At 44.3% G+C, this 12,928-nt stretch overlaps 1 protein-coding gene across 9 annotated transcripts in view; it reads left to right on the top strand.

Annotated features, from left to right (window-relative positions):
- The window catches only part of TLN2 (talin 2), a 7,472,684-nt gene that overhangs the window by 22,182 nt on the left and 7,437,574 nt on the right, over nt 1-12,928 (top strand). Inside the window, exon 2 of one of the 9 annotated variants that reach the window (XM_069624480.1) lies at nt 10,367-11,197. The exons of the other annotated variants lie outside the window; for them this stretch is intronic. The gene's annotated coding sequence lies outside the window, so the exon portion shown is untranslated. The remainder of the gene's footprint in view (nt 1-10,366; nt 11,198-12,928) is intronic. 9 annotated transcript variants of the gene reach the window in all.

Here is a 12,928-nt window from a genome sequence, read left to right as displayed (position 1 = left end):
CGGCTGTCTCATGTACTGTCATCGGTTGGCAAACTGACCCCTGCATGGCTGTCCGAGAGCCCATTCCACCAGAGCGATCGCAGCTACCACGGCGTTCCTATCTGGTGTGCCCTTGCTGGACATCTGCAGGGCTGCTACGTGGAGGTCGACGCACACCTTCACGAAATTCTACTGCGTCGATCGGGATTCCAGGGCGGAGTCCAGGGTCGGCCAAGCAGTGCTGCGCAACCTGTTCGCCTAAGGTGAGCCTGGTGAGGAGGTAAGATTTGCTTAATGTTGAGTTTGATGTAATGCTTAATGTTGAGCCTTTGCCACCTCCCGTGGTTGTGCATGTGTGTACTGCTATGTAGTCTTTATTCATGAGCATGTGAATCCATGCCAGACCCCATGCTGGAGAAGGAACAAGTTACTTACCTGTAACTGTTGTTCTCCAGCATGGGTCTGGCATGGATTCACATGCGAACCCTCCCGCCTACCCCTCTGCGGCTCTTCACTTGGTCATGCTGCCACTTCACGTGCTACCAAATCTGAAGATGGCTGCCAGAGGCGGGGCAGTCATTGGCTGTGGTCAGTATGACGCAGAGATCAGTGATTGGTTACTACTACGAAAGACAGATCAGAAACAAAACTGATACTGGTTTTTTCTTTACCGAGTATTCCCAGCCTGACGACGGGGAATATTCATGAGCATGTGAATCCATGCCAGACCCATGCTGGAGAACAACAGTTACAGGTAAGTAACTTGTTCCTTTCAAGGCGCCACAAGACAAAAAGGGGGCGGGGGTGGGACAAGGGAGAAAGCTTGTGACATTCGGCATGTGCAAGTGCTGTAAAGAAGTGTGAGGCAATGGAGGGGGGAAAAGTGCCAGTCTGCACCAAAACAGGTGCTAAGATGGGAATGAAAAAGGGGCTCGGGGGGGGGGGGGGGATAAGAGGCGAGGTGCACCTTCTAAGGGAAGGCCAGCAGGCAAGTGCCGGCTGGAGCCCTATAGTAATGGTACTCACAGGCAACCAGTCAATGAGACAGAAGAAGGTGTTAGCAGGGGGGGGGGGGGGGGGAGGAAGAGTGAAGGAGGAGAAGAAAAGGAAACTTAAGGATATTTGACTCAAGCCTGAGAGGGGCAGGGAGACCATTCCAGGGGGAGGTTTCTGTGGCGGAGAGACATCTATCCCCCACCCCTCTTTGCTTAGAGAAGCGTCTGATTCTCAGAGTTGGAGCTAGACGACCGACAAGCTCTTGCAGGAAAGTATTTAGGGAGAGGAGTTGGATGTAGCGGGGTCCCAGGCACCAGAATGCTATGTGGATGATGCAGGAGGTTTCAGTTTGATCCTACCAACAACTGGGAGCCAGTGGAGAGTAATTGGGGCTGGAGAGGTGCAGTCCATGGGATTGAGGCCAAGAATAAGTCTTTATTCTGGATTAGTTGAAGGGGATGAATGCAGGAAAAAGGACGATTGACGAAGAGGCCGTTGCAGTAGTCCAGCCTAGAGAGGACTAGAGCTCTGGAGACATTGAGCTGATGAGTGGGGGGAGAGAGAGAGAGAGGAATCAAAGATGTCAGGATTTCCACCCCGTTATAGGGAGGAGTTAAAGGACCTGATAGAGTGCGGCCGGAAGGAGGGGAGGTGGGAGCTGGGGTCCCAATGAAAAGGATCTCGGTCTTCGTGGCATTAAGGCAGATATAATTGGCAGCACACCATGAATGAATAGCAGTCAGTCTGGGGATGAGAGGGGAGGAAGAGGGAAGCTTTAAGGAGAGCTACGTGTCATCTGCATAACGAAGTGAGGAGAGAAGGAAGAGGTTAGGTGGGCTAAAGGGGCAATGTAGATGTTGAAAAGCCACGGCGAGAGGGTAGGGCCTTGAGGGACGCCGCAGGTGGAGCGAGTGATGGAGGAGAGAAAAGGGTCAAGTTGAACCTGGGAACGTTAGTTGGAGAGGCAATGGGTCAGCCAGGCCCGTGAAACCCGGGTGTCGGCCAATTTGGCAGGATTGCAGGATTGACTGCGTTGAAGGCAGCGGAAAGATCCTGGAGGATTGCGAACTGATGGAATTTGAGCGCAAGTCATTGCAGGTGTTCAGTAGAGCAGTTTCCGTGCCTCTGGGAGTTCCAAAGCCAGACTGGTGGTCGTGAAGATACCCGACTGATTCTGTGTCAGTTGGGAGATGGTCAGCTTCTCCAGGAGTTTGCCCAGGAAGGGTGTGATGGAGATTGGGCGATGGAGAGCAGGGCAGAGGGCTTTTTAAGGCTTTTGTATTTACTCTGGTCCGAACCAATGTATAGGCACCATCTCTAGCCCCTCCCTGGACATCCCCATACCTTTTGTTAATGCAGAGATGCAAGATACAATGTCCTGAACACACCCATGGTAATTTGCATCCCCTGCCTCCCTGGGTGGAATTTGCAATAACAGAAGTGCCAACAGATGAATATGCACAATGTACCCCTCCCTGGACACCCCCATACCTTTGACTCTGGGGGTGCAACATATCATAGCCTAAATGCATTTACAGTAATTCCCATCCCCGTTTCTTCTGGGGGTAATTCTAATTAACAAAAGTGGTCATCCTGTTTTTATATTTAATTGGCCCCAAACGATGTATAGGCACCATCTAGCCCTCCCTGGACACCACCAGGCCTTTTCATTATGGGGGTGCAAGATATCATGTACTCAGCACACCTCTGCCTACCTGGGATTAATGCACACAAGTGGTCATCCTGTTTTATATGTACTCTACCTTTTTGATTGTGGGTGTGTGTGAGGAACATGAGGGCATCCTCGCTACCTTTTTCCCTGGGATCCTCCTCTCAGGTGGCCAGGGAACGGCCATAGCTTTTGGATTCTGACTGGGTGTAGGTAGCTTAGGGAGTGGGGTGAGGACGTCCTTAGGTGAGACATGCTATCGGCCTTTACCTTTTCACAATGAGCCCTCTATCCCTAAAGCCTTTGTAGGGTATTGCAAACCCTTTTCCGCCATCCAAACTGTCCCACAGACAACATCGTAGTACTGGGACGAGGAAGAGACCAACTAGAAGGACACATACCCATTTTACTGATGCACACACACAGCTATCTGAGACAAGAGTTATGAATGCTCTCTATTAAATTTGACAGTTCCAAACACCATAGGCTATAGAGGCATACCAACGGAACAACCAGGCATGCACGCCTAATAGAGTTTTCCATAGTCATGCAATGTAACTCAATGACCCATACCTGGGGTCAGTTAGCACACCGGATGGATATAAAAATGCCTGCTGCTTTTGCAGAAGGGGAAACGAGCTGGAGGAAAGGAAGCTGGAGACCTAGGTGCAGGGGGCGATGTTGTGCAGGAGAAGGAGACGCTGTAGTCGGCTGGGCGAGGGTCTGGAGGTCCTGTTACCCTATGGAGCGGGTCTGCTTCGTGTAAGCTGTGGACTCCGACTGGCTCCAGCTTCCGTCGTGGGAGGACATGTGACCGAGCAGTCTACTCTGCGGAGGCTGCAAAGGAGAGGCAGTCTGTGGCAGCTGTGAAGCCGAGGAAGGCCGAAGAGAAGGACACTGCCGTGTGCGACCAGTGAGTGTAAAGCAGTTACACACTAATGCCGGCGCGCTCCGGTAACTCATAACAAAGTCCTTTGGCATGTCAAACTAACTGAAAGGAACTTAAATTACTTTTGCATGCCGGAACAAGTACGTTTAAGATGCAGAGTGAACTGAAACTGAAAGCATTTTTGAATGCCGCACAGAATGCAAAGCCCAGTGAATACTCATATATGGAGTGACAGCCAAGTATTGTATGAGTGAGAAATTGAGGAATGCGATGTATGAAACGAGTATTGACAATGTCGTGAAAATACCAAGGAGGGTATGACATTGAGAAACTAAATAGTTGGCCAAAGTCAAGAGGGGCCCAGGAATTGCAGGCTACGAGGACATTTGTGTTGGTAAGATCGAGAGGAAAACGGAAAAGGATAACCAAGTGCATAATTGTTGATGGAAACAGTATAAAGCAGTATTGGTTGCATGACCTGTAATGGGTGGACCGTTAGTCCAACAACTGCGCCTAGACCAAGTGTCCTACATGAAAGAATGTTTAAAGAAGTTTGTTTTGCAACAGCCTGAAATGGAAAGTTAAGAAACCAAACTGTCTAAGCAAATTGGCACAAGTAACTCCTCTTAAAGGAACTGGGAAGTGCCCCAAGGAACTGTTATTTCTTTTGAAAGCTGGAAAGCTGGAAGAGGTGAACTCTCGGGCAAGGGACCCCGAAGACTTTGTGAATTGTATTGAATTTGGGGAAGGGAACCCTGAGACTGTGTTACTTGCGGAAGGGGGAGCTGATTCTAAACCAAGATCTGGAAGGAGCTGTGAACTTTGTTTTGGAACACTATGCTTTTGATGCTGACATCCCTACAATTTGTATATATTTAATTGCGAGGGCAAGTATAGGTGTTGGACACAGACCCTTGATTTGGACATCCTGACAGATGCTATTACATACTTCTTTAGGTAGGAAAATCCCACCTTAGCATAGGGCAAGTTAGGCTTTATTCCCCTCATACATTTTTAAATAAAATTGTTGAAACTAAATTTTAATCTGTCTGTCTTTCTTCATGGTGCCTTCATGGGTGCAAGATATCATGGCGTAAACACTCCTATGGTCCTTTACATTCCCTGTGTCAGTGGTGTTAATTCACACTAACACAAGTGTCATCCTGTTTTAGATTTACTGTCACAAACCATGTATAGGCACCATCTAGCCCCTTCCTGGATACCCCCATACCTTTCGATTTTGGGGGTGGGAGATATCATGGCACGAACACCCTATGGAATTTTGCACCCCTTATTTTTCTGGGGGAGGGGGTTAATTCACGTTAAGACTGTCATCCTGTTTTATATTTACTCTGGTCCCAGCCGTTATATCTGCACCATCTAGTCACTCCCTGGACACCCTCGCACCTTTTGATTGTGGGGATTAAATATATCCTGGCCTTACCGCACCCAGTGGAAATACAACTTGCCTCTAGATTTTTTTTTGAGGAAGGCACTTCTGGTAAGCCGGACAAAGGAGACGGATACAAAGACCAGTTTCCAACACCTTCTTATTCATAAACCTATAGGAGCAAAACCTAGTCCCTATATTTTTTTTTTTTTTTTTTATTATTGAATATAGTTGAAATTACAACTTTTTCATTTTATACATAAAAAGTCCAAATTTCCGAAAAGTATGAACAATGTAACAAACATTAATATACATTTACAGACAGACATCTTCAAGTAAAACATTTTCATTCCATGTTCAAGGCTTTTAAAAAGTTAATGGTAGCAACCCTTATGCCTGTACATTCTGTTGCCGCTAGAGCCACCCATCTATTACTAGGGTCTATTTGTGCAAAATACGCAAGATAGTTGACGAAATGAATACTTCTTAAACTCGAGAGGGCTGAACATTCCAATAATAAGTGTTGAGTCTCAACAATAGCTGCATTTTGACAAAACCTACACCAATTAAGATCTGATGATATTTGCTTTCTTCTTGATTTAACCTCCCGAGTGGGCCAAATATTGAATCGCAACCGTAGAATGTTAGATCTAATAGCAGCAGAAGGGGCTAAACACAAGTAGGATGCAGTATCTTTATAGCATTTAGGTCCAAATATTGCTGAGTCAAAATCTTTATAAGTTAAGCACTTTGCTCGAGTGTCAATCCAGTCCATCATGTATACTTTCTTCTTTGCTCGCTCCGGGTGAACTATTAAAAGATCAAGCGATATATCGGCATTCACCATAATGGCGAGAACATTTGTGGACCAATGTTTGGGAAACTCTTCTGATGATTCAAGTAGATAACAAGAAATAGATGACAATGTAGAGGTGTCTCGTGTGGAAAGCAAGCATTTGCGTAATAAGGCGCATGAGCGCCAATTATGTAGGGCAGATAATGAAATTAGGCCCAATTCATATCGCATCATCACCCCGGGAATACATTGTGGTAGACGCATAATGGCACGCCAGAATTTGGATTCTATTAAATTAAGAAATCCAGAGGGAACAATTTGCGTTTCTAAGCCATAAAGAATAGTTGGGACAACATTTTGATTCCAATATACGAGAGCTGCTTTAATTGAAAATTTGCCATATTTGGCAACAATTATTCGTGTTTGACAGATTGCCAGAGTTCGCTTCTGTTTGATCTTATTCAGCTGCGACTCTAATGTAGGACAACCGTCAAAAATAACGCCCAAATAAACAGTTTGGAACTATCTTTATGGGCGTTCCCTCTAGTTGCCATTCTAACAAATGCTTGCGTAGACCTTTAGGGACAAATGTAACAATCTGTGTTTTAGCAGTATTTACTACTAATTCATTTTCTTTGAAGTAGCAGCAAAGTACTGACAACAGATTGCGTAAGCCGCTGGGTGTTTTTGACACTAGGACAAGATCATCCGCATACCATAATGCATTGATTTTGACACCGTTTAGTTTCGGTGCATCAGCCATTATTTGGCTAAAATTCCAGCGTACGTCATTAATAAAAAAGTTAGAACAGGGCTGACGCTAAACTGCACCCCTGCTTCAACCCTCTGTGCGTGTAAACTGGAGATGTTAGCAGGCCCTCAGCATTTAATCTTACAAAGACCTTGGTTTTTGAATGAAGAGCAAAAATGATATCAATAAGAGTAGAGGGACACTCCGCCTTGATTAATTTATCAATGAGTTTTGGTCGTGATACCGAGTCAAAGGCGGAGTGAAGATCCACAAAAGCAAAGTATCTAGGCTGTCTCTTACTCTGTGCTTGTTGTCTGATGGCATTTAAAGTGAGTAAGTTAACACCAGTACCCAGGCCAGCCACAAAACCAGTTTGTGCTGGGTCACGCTGACTAGCTGTTGATGACCAAAGGTTGAAATCTCTTAATACCAACTTAGTGAAAATCTTCCCTGGAGCATCCAATAGCGCTATTGGACGATAACTTTTGGCGTCCATGCGATCACCCTTTTTATAGATCGGGATAATCACAGATGAACGCCAGGAGTCTGGTATACATTTAGTTTGCAAAATGTAATGAAATGTGTTGTTCAAGATTAATGCCCATTCATTTATATTTTGTTTAAACATCCAGTTTGAGAGTCCGTCAGGGCCTGCTGCTCTTGACGAGGACGATGTTTTGATGAAGGACTGAATGATATTTCTTGTGCATTGCAAATTCCAACATTTTGCAGAACTGCCATTATATTTGTAACATCTCATCTTGGGATCATCATATAGTGTGGAAAAATGTGTAACCCACGCAGATTCAGAGACACCATTAAGTTGGAGATATACTTGTGGTGCTGTGCTACATTTATTTAGCAGTTCCCAGACCAGAGCAGAGTTTTTATTACGACATGCTCGTAGAAAGTTTTCACTATCTAGTTGGTATAATGCGGCCTTCCTTGACCGTACCCAATTTCGATATCTTGACTTAGCGGATCTAATCACTTTAATCTGATCATTTAATGGTAGTTTCCGAAGTGTTCTGATTTCCTTTCTGTAAGCTTTCTTTCTCTCACAGAGAGCCAAATCAAACCCATGAACGTGACTCCTGGGTGGCCTATTCTGAACAGGCTGGAGATTTGCAAAGGTGCTTAATACGTCTATATAGGATGCAGACTCTTGAGAACATTGGTTATTTAAAATTGCTCCATTCAATGCTAGTAATTTGTTAATGGACCATTTAAATCAATTTTTGCCATTGTTAACTAACAAAGTCTGTTTATAACGACGTACAATTTTTAAACAGTTTGTCATTTCGACTGACCAATATAACGATAAAAGATGATGATCACTAGCTGTTTGTTTTACAACAACAAATTTGGTAGTGTTCATAAAGATGTTGTTGGACATAAAGATGTAATCAATTGTGGTTTTTGAGTTACCTCGCTCCCAAGTATTCATTGAAGGGATGCTCCTGTGATTGCACCATTTGCAATTTTTAAATCCAGATCTTCCATAAAAGATAACCATCTTACACCATCGCGATTTTTGCTCCTTGTATTAGACTCAACACAAGAGAAATTTAAATCACCCATTACTAGAATTCCAGAGATATTGCCCTGAGCAGAGATCAATTCAAAGAGGGACGATAGAGCAGTATAAAAACTATCATCAGTAATACCTACAGGATTTCGATACACATTGATAAGAGCATATATTTGTGTGTTGAAAGAAATCTTAACCATTTGTATATATTTGTTTGGTGCTTGCCAGGGCGAGATTTTATAACCCTTACTCACTTTCACCGCTACTAACAAACCAGCAGTAGGTCTACCTTTACCACTATGTTCTGCTGGAAGAAGAATAAGCTCATGGTCATCCCATGTAGGCGGCTTTAGTAACCATGTTTCCTGTAGTGCTACTATATCATATGTATTCAGCTGGTTATTTAATGTCCATTGCAAGTGAGAGGAGCCTCGGGTGTTCCAACAAGCAAGTGAAATTTCAGTAATGGAAGAATTTGCTCGTGGTTATAAACAAGGATTAGCAGGAACCACGAGATCTGAAAGTGATTCATTCAAACAATAGTTACAATCACACAATGGTTGAAGATTATTACCAACAGAGGACTCATTGGTGTTAGACTCCTTGAAAGGTTGTCGTGCTGGATCTTGTGCTAGTAAGAAACCAAGATTAAAAAGGTCCATTCTAGCATTCCATAGAGTGTTGCGGACAATTCCCGATTTTATCCACAATCTAATTATGGAAAGGTTCTTGTCACACAAAAACTCTATTTGATCTATATCGGTGGAAGAAATAGCATCCAAACCTTCAATATCTCCAAAAATGTTGAAGACACTAGCTCGACATAAGTCGTATTTTGGGAAACCTAGTCCCTATATCAAAGACTGTTTTCCCTAAGTCAAAGAAAATAACCAGTAAGTCCCAAATCAACATAAGTCCTCTGTCTTAAATTAGTCTAACGTAACTCTAACATTCTTCTCTAGAAAGAAAGAATTCCAAGCTATTGCTTGGATGAGGGTTACCTCACCCACCCAGGGGAGATGGTTGGTTCATTGACCTTTCTCCCCTAAGTTCCATGCATCTGGTTTCTCACAACATACAAAATGGCACAATTTGTTCCAAAGAAAATGGTCTTTCAAACCTTCTTTTGCAGTGGAAACTGGAATCTCATCTGGCCCTTCTCCTCTGTTCACTCTCCAGGGAGAGATTGGGTGGACCCGGTGGGGTTTGTATTTATGGTTCATGAAATTGCTAGTTATCGGCTTTCCTGTTTGTCCCTTCTTTGCATTACGTGGGCGTTGGACATTTTCTGCCCTCAGTAAATTGTCAACTTGAGGGTTTACCTCCTTCATGTCCGTTACAGACTGTAGACTTTTCAACCTGATGCAATATCCCTTTGTGGGGTTGCGTCTCTGGTAGCTTGTCATGGGCTGCTGGCTCCTCAAGCCGGTGCTGTAACCATTTGGGGGTTTGCGGGGGGGGGGGTCTCTGGTAGACTCTCCAGCCTCTGGTCTCCTCAAACCGATGCACTTCCCCTCTTTGGAGTTGGATCTCTGGTGGCCCTTCTTGTACTGTGGGCTCCTTGAGCCAGTGTGGTACTTCTCAGTGGGGAGGGGATTGTCTCTGGTAGCCCCAGGCAAACTATGGACTCCTAGGGCCAATGCAATAGCTCTCTGTGGCAGTGTCTCCTTGTGTAGGGTAATGTCTCTAGTAGCCCCTTGCGGGTTATGGGTTCCTCGAACTGATGCAATACCCTTGTGTTTGGTGCTGATATTTATGGTAGCCCTTAAGGGCTATGGGCTCCTTGAGCTGATGCGGTGTGTCTCTTGCTGTTTCGTTCTTCTGGGGTGTAGGTTGTGCTTTCTACCTCAGCGGTCCCTCTCTCTGTGGACTCCAGCTTTGTTGAGGCATCAGCGTCTGCAACACTGTCCTCCCACTCACCCATCAGTTTTCGCTTCCGGCTTTGCTCCTCTGGTTTCTCGTGCTAGCTCTCTCATGGTGTCTCTTCTCTCTCTGCGTGTTCTTTTGACACGTACTTAATGTGACTCTCCAGTAAGACTGAAGATTCCATTGGTTGGTGGCCAGGTCAGGTGGCAGTGTCATGCACAGGTCAGTATTCCAGCCCTCTTCCATTAAAGGGCCAAGTGTTTCCCTGGGTTTAGTTCCCAAATAACCCATAAATATAGGTGAGTCGGTCAGGTCGGGTGGGAGTTTCATGAGGGCCTTCCTCATTCCCAGAGGTGTTTTGCTGTTTTTAGTATAAGCTACTCACTGTAACAAATGCTCTACTACCTGAAAACTGAGGTTTTGTTTTTCCCCTGATTCTACTATTCCTTGTATCACTCCTCCTTTTCTTCTTTTCATTATTATTATTTAATATTTATAGGGTCCAAGCCTCTGTGCTCATCAGTGAGAAAGCAAAAACAGCAAGGGAAGCAAGAAAGCCAGTACCTGGAGTCCAAAGAAGAGGAATAGATTTGTCTCTGTTCATAATCTGATATTTTTGATTTGTCTATCTTTCTCTGCGCAGGTCTCCTCTTTCTCGTTCCTATCGCTATCAACTCATTCACATTCAAAAAGCTTGCTGGTTTCTTAATTTCTCTTCTTTCTTATCTTTTCCCTAGTCTTCCATCTGTTTTATTCTCTTCGTTTGGTTTCCTACTTATCTAGCTCCTCGCTCTATCATTCTTCTATGAAGTTCTTTGCACTCTTGCTCATCAGGATTCTATCACCTCTGCAAACTCTGCATTGGTTTTCTTTTGAAAATGGTTTACTCTTTCAATTTCCTTTGCATTGCCTCTAAGGTCTCTCTCCTCCTTATCTTTAGGTTTGTCTCCTCCTTATCTTTAGTTTCTTTTTATTCTCCAACTTCCTCTCTTCGTATTGAATCTCTTTTGTTTACTATTCCTCGTGCTGATCATGTTTCCGCTCATTTGCTCTTCTTGTGCCTAGCATCTGAAATTCTCTGTCCCTGCGTACCATCTCTTTTCTCTTTCCAAATCTTTAAACTTTTTGATCTGTTCGTTTCTTGATATGTTCTTGGAAATTGTACCGTTGAATTTTGTGTACAGCGCTTAGGAGTCCAGCGCTATAGAAAGTTAATAAAATATAAAATACTATACCATTTCCTTCTACATCTAGGAGTCTGTTCCCAGCAGGAGAATGCAGCAATCCAGAGGATCTCTTTTATTGGATCAGGCCTGACCTAAGCCGCCTGGTAAGATGGATGCGGTTGATACACTGGTGTGCTTCACTGCATCGAATGTGGGTACTTGAGAGCTCCAGCAACGCTGTGCCCCCAACAAAGCAGTGTATCCGAGCACAAATTATATTAGTAAACTGGCTGCGCAACCTCAACTCTCCTAACCTCCAACACGGATTCTCCCATGCCTCCATGGCAACAACCCATAAATTCCTTCTTACCGACAATCCGCTCTGGACGAAACTCAAAATCTGCCCTGGATCAGAAAACCTACTGGGTCTGCCTTGGTGCCAAAGATGGTAATTGTTGCCCAAGTGAACTGCGAGAAAGCTTGGTACAATAAACAAACAAGTCATACTCTCTTATAAATGTAATGTACAATAAAACACAAGCTGTTGTCTGGGTGACCACGTTTAGGTCAGACCACTACAGTCTGCTGCAGAGTCCCACAGGTCTCATTGTCTCGATGACCTTTAATGTTGACCGAAGCCATTGTGATCACTTCTCAATGTCCTTGACAAATCACTACACCCACAATTCCTAGTTATAACCAAGTCTGTGGTACCTTCATCCACGCCTGGGTGAGCAGCACACACCTGAAGCTCAACCCCACCGAGACATAATTTGTCTTCTCAGTGACCCACATAAGCAGGATCCCATTCAATGGTGGCTAAACAAAATGCACCTTGATAGCTTCTCGCCTCACCTGGCACTGACCACAATAACTATTGAATTCACTATACACAATACGCTCTCCTTACAACAACATATAAACGAGGCCCCAAACCACCTGGTACCAGTCAATCCCCCCCCCCCCCCAGGAAATTCCTTCTTAGCACCTGAGGGTTTTAGAAACTCAGTCCACGCACTGTTAAACTCCCATATCCGGCCAGGAGCTCCACCAATTAAATGGCAAATATTATATGAACGTAATCAAATGTTGATTATCCAGTCTTAAATCTGGGAAACTAAGATGACCCCACGTGAAGTCATTTTGATGAGGTAGCACAGAACGGTCATGAGGATAGAATAGGGCTAGGCATTGTATGGATTCCCCTATAGAGCAATCCTGATTGTCCAATCGGCGAACAATATTCTGAAACTTTGTTTTAAAATGTCACTCTACTTTCTACTATAAAACGCCACCATTTTGTATTGTTCGTTGAATGATTTATCGATTATTCCCATCCGTGCTTGGATTTAATAAACATGTTTTTCTTGCTCCCGTGCACTTTATTGACTCACTGGATTATTATTTTTATTTTTTTGGGGTTTCATCATGATTCTGATTATCAGTGATCCTTTTCCTCATACACCTCACTGTGAGTACTGCTTTTAACACATCTTATCACGAGTACTATGGTCATTCAGCACACCTGTGGACAGTAAACGCTTTCCTTCACCTGGCGTGGCAGTATGGCTATGTGCAAAATATTTCTGATTGTTGGGTTTTGCACACCTCCCTTCATGATTTGACCTCTGGTTTCCTAGCTGTTCCCTTCAACTGGGGTAATGTCTGCCGCGACCTTCTGCTAATATCCCGAATCCCTGATCACACAGCTTGTGGTGGTTGGCATGCCCAGGTGGTGTCTACTGGTCCTCCAAATGTTCACGCGCCCCACCCCCCCGATCAGTTATCACAAAAACCTGCCACACTTCACCTTTTTTCTCAGGCTACAGGATTGCTCCGTTATGCAAGCTACAGTGCATTATTCATAGGCAAAAGTAAATGTCTGCATTATCTTT

Source organism: Ambystoma mexicanum, chromosome 11 (genome assembly GCF_040938575.1).
Source record: "Ambystoma mexicanum isolate Mex_15411 chromosome 11, UKY_AmexF1_1, whole genome shotgun sequence".
Taxonomy (NCBI): Eukaryota; Metazoa; Chordata; class Amphibia; order Caudata; family Ambystomatidae; genus Ambystoma; species Ambystoma mexicanum.
This window is presented reverse-complemented; position numbering and strand designations above follow the sequence as displayed.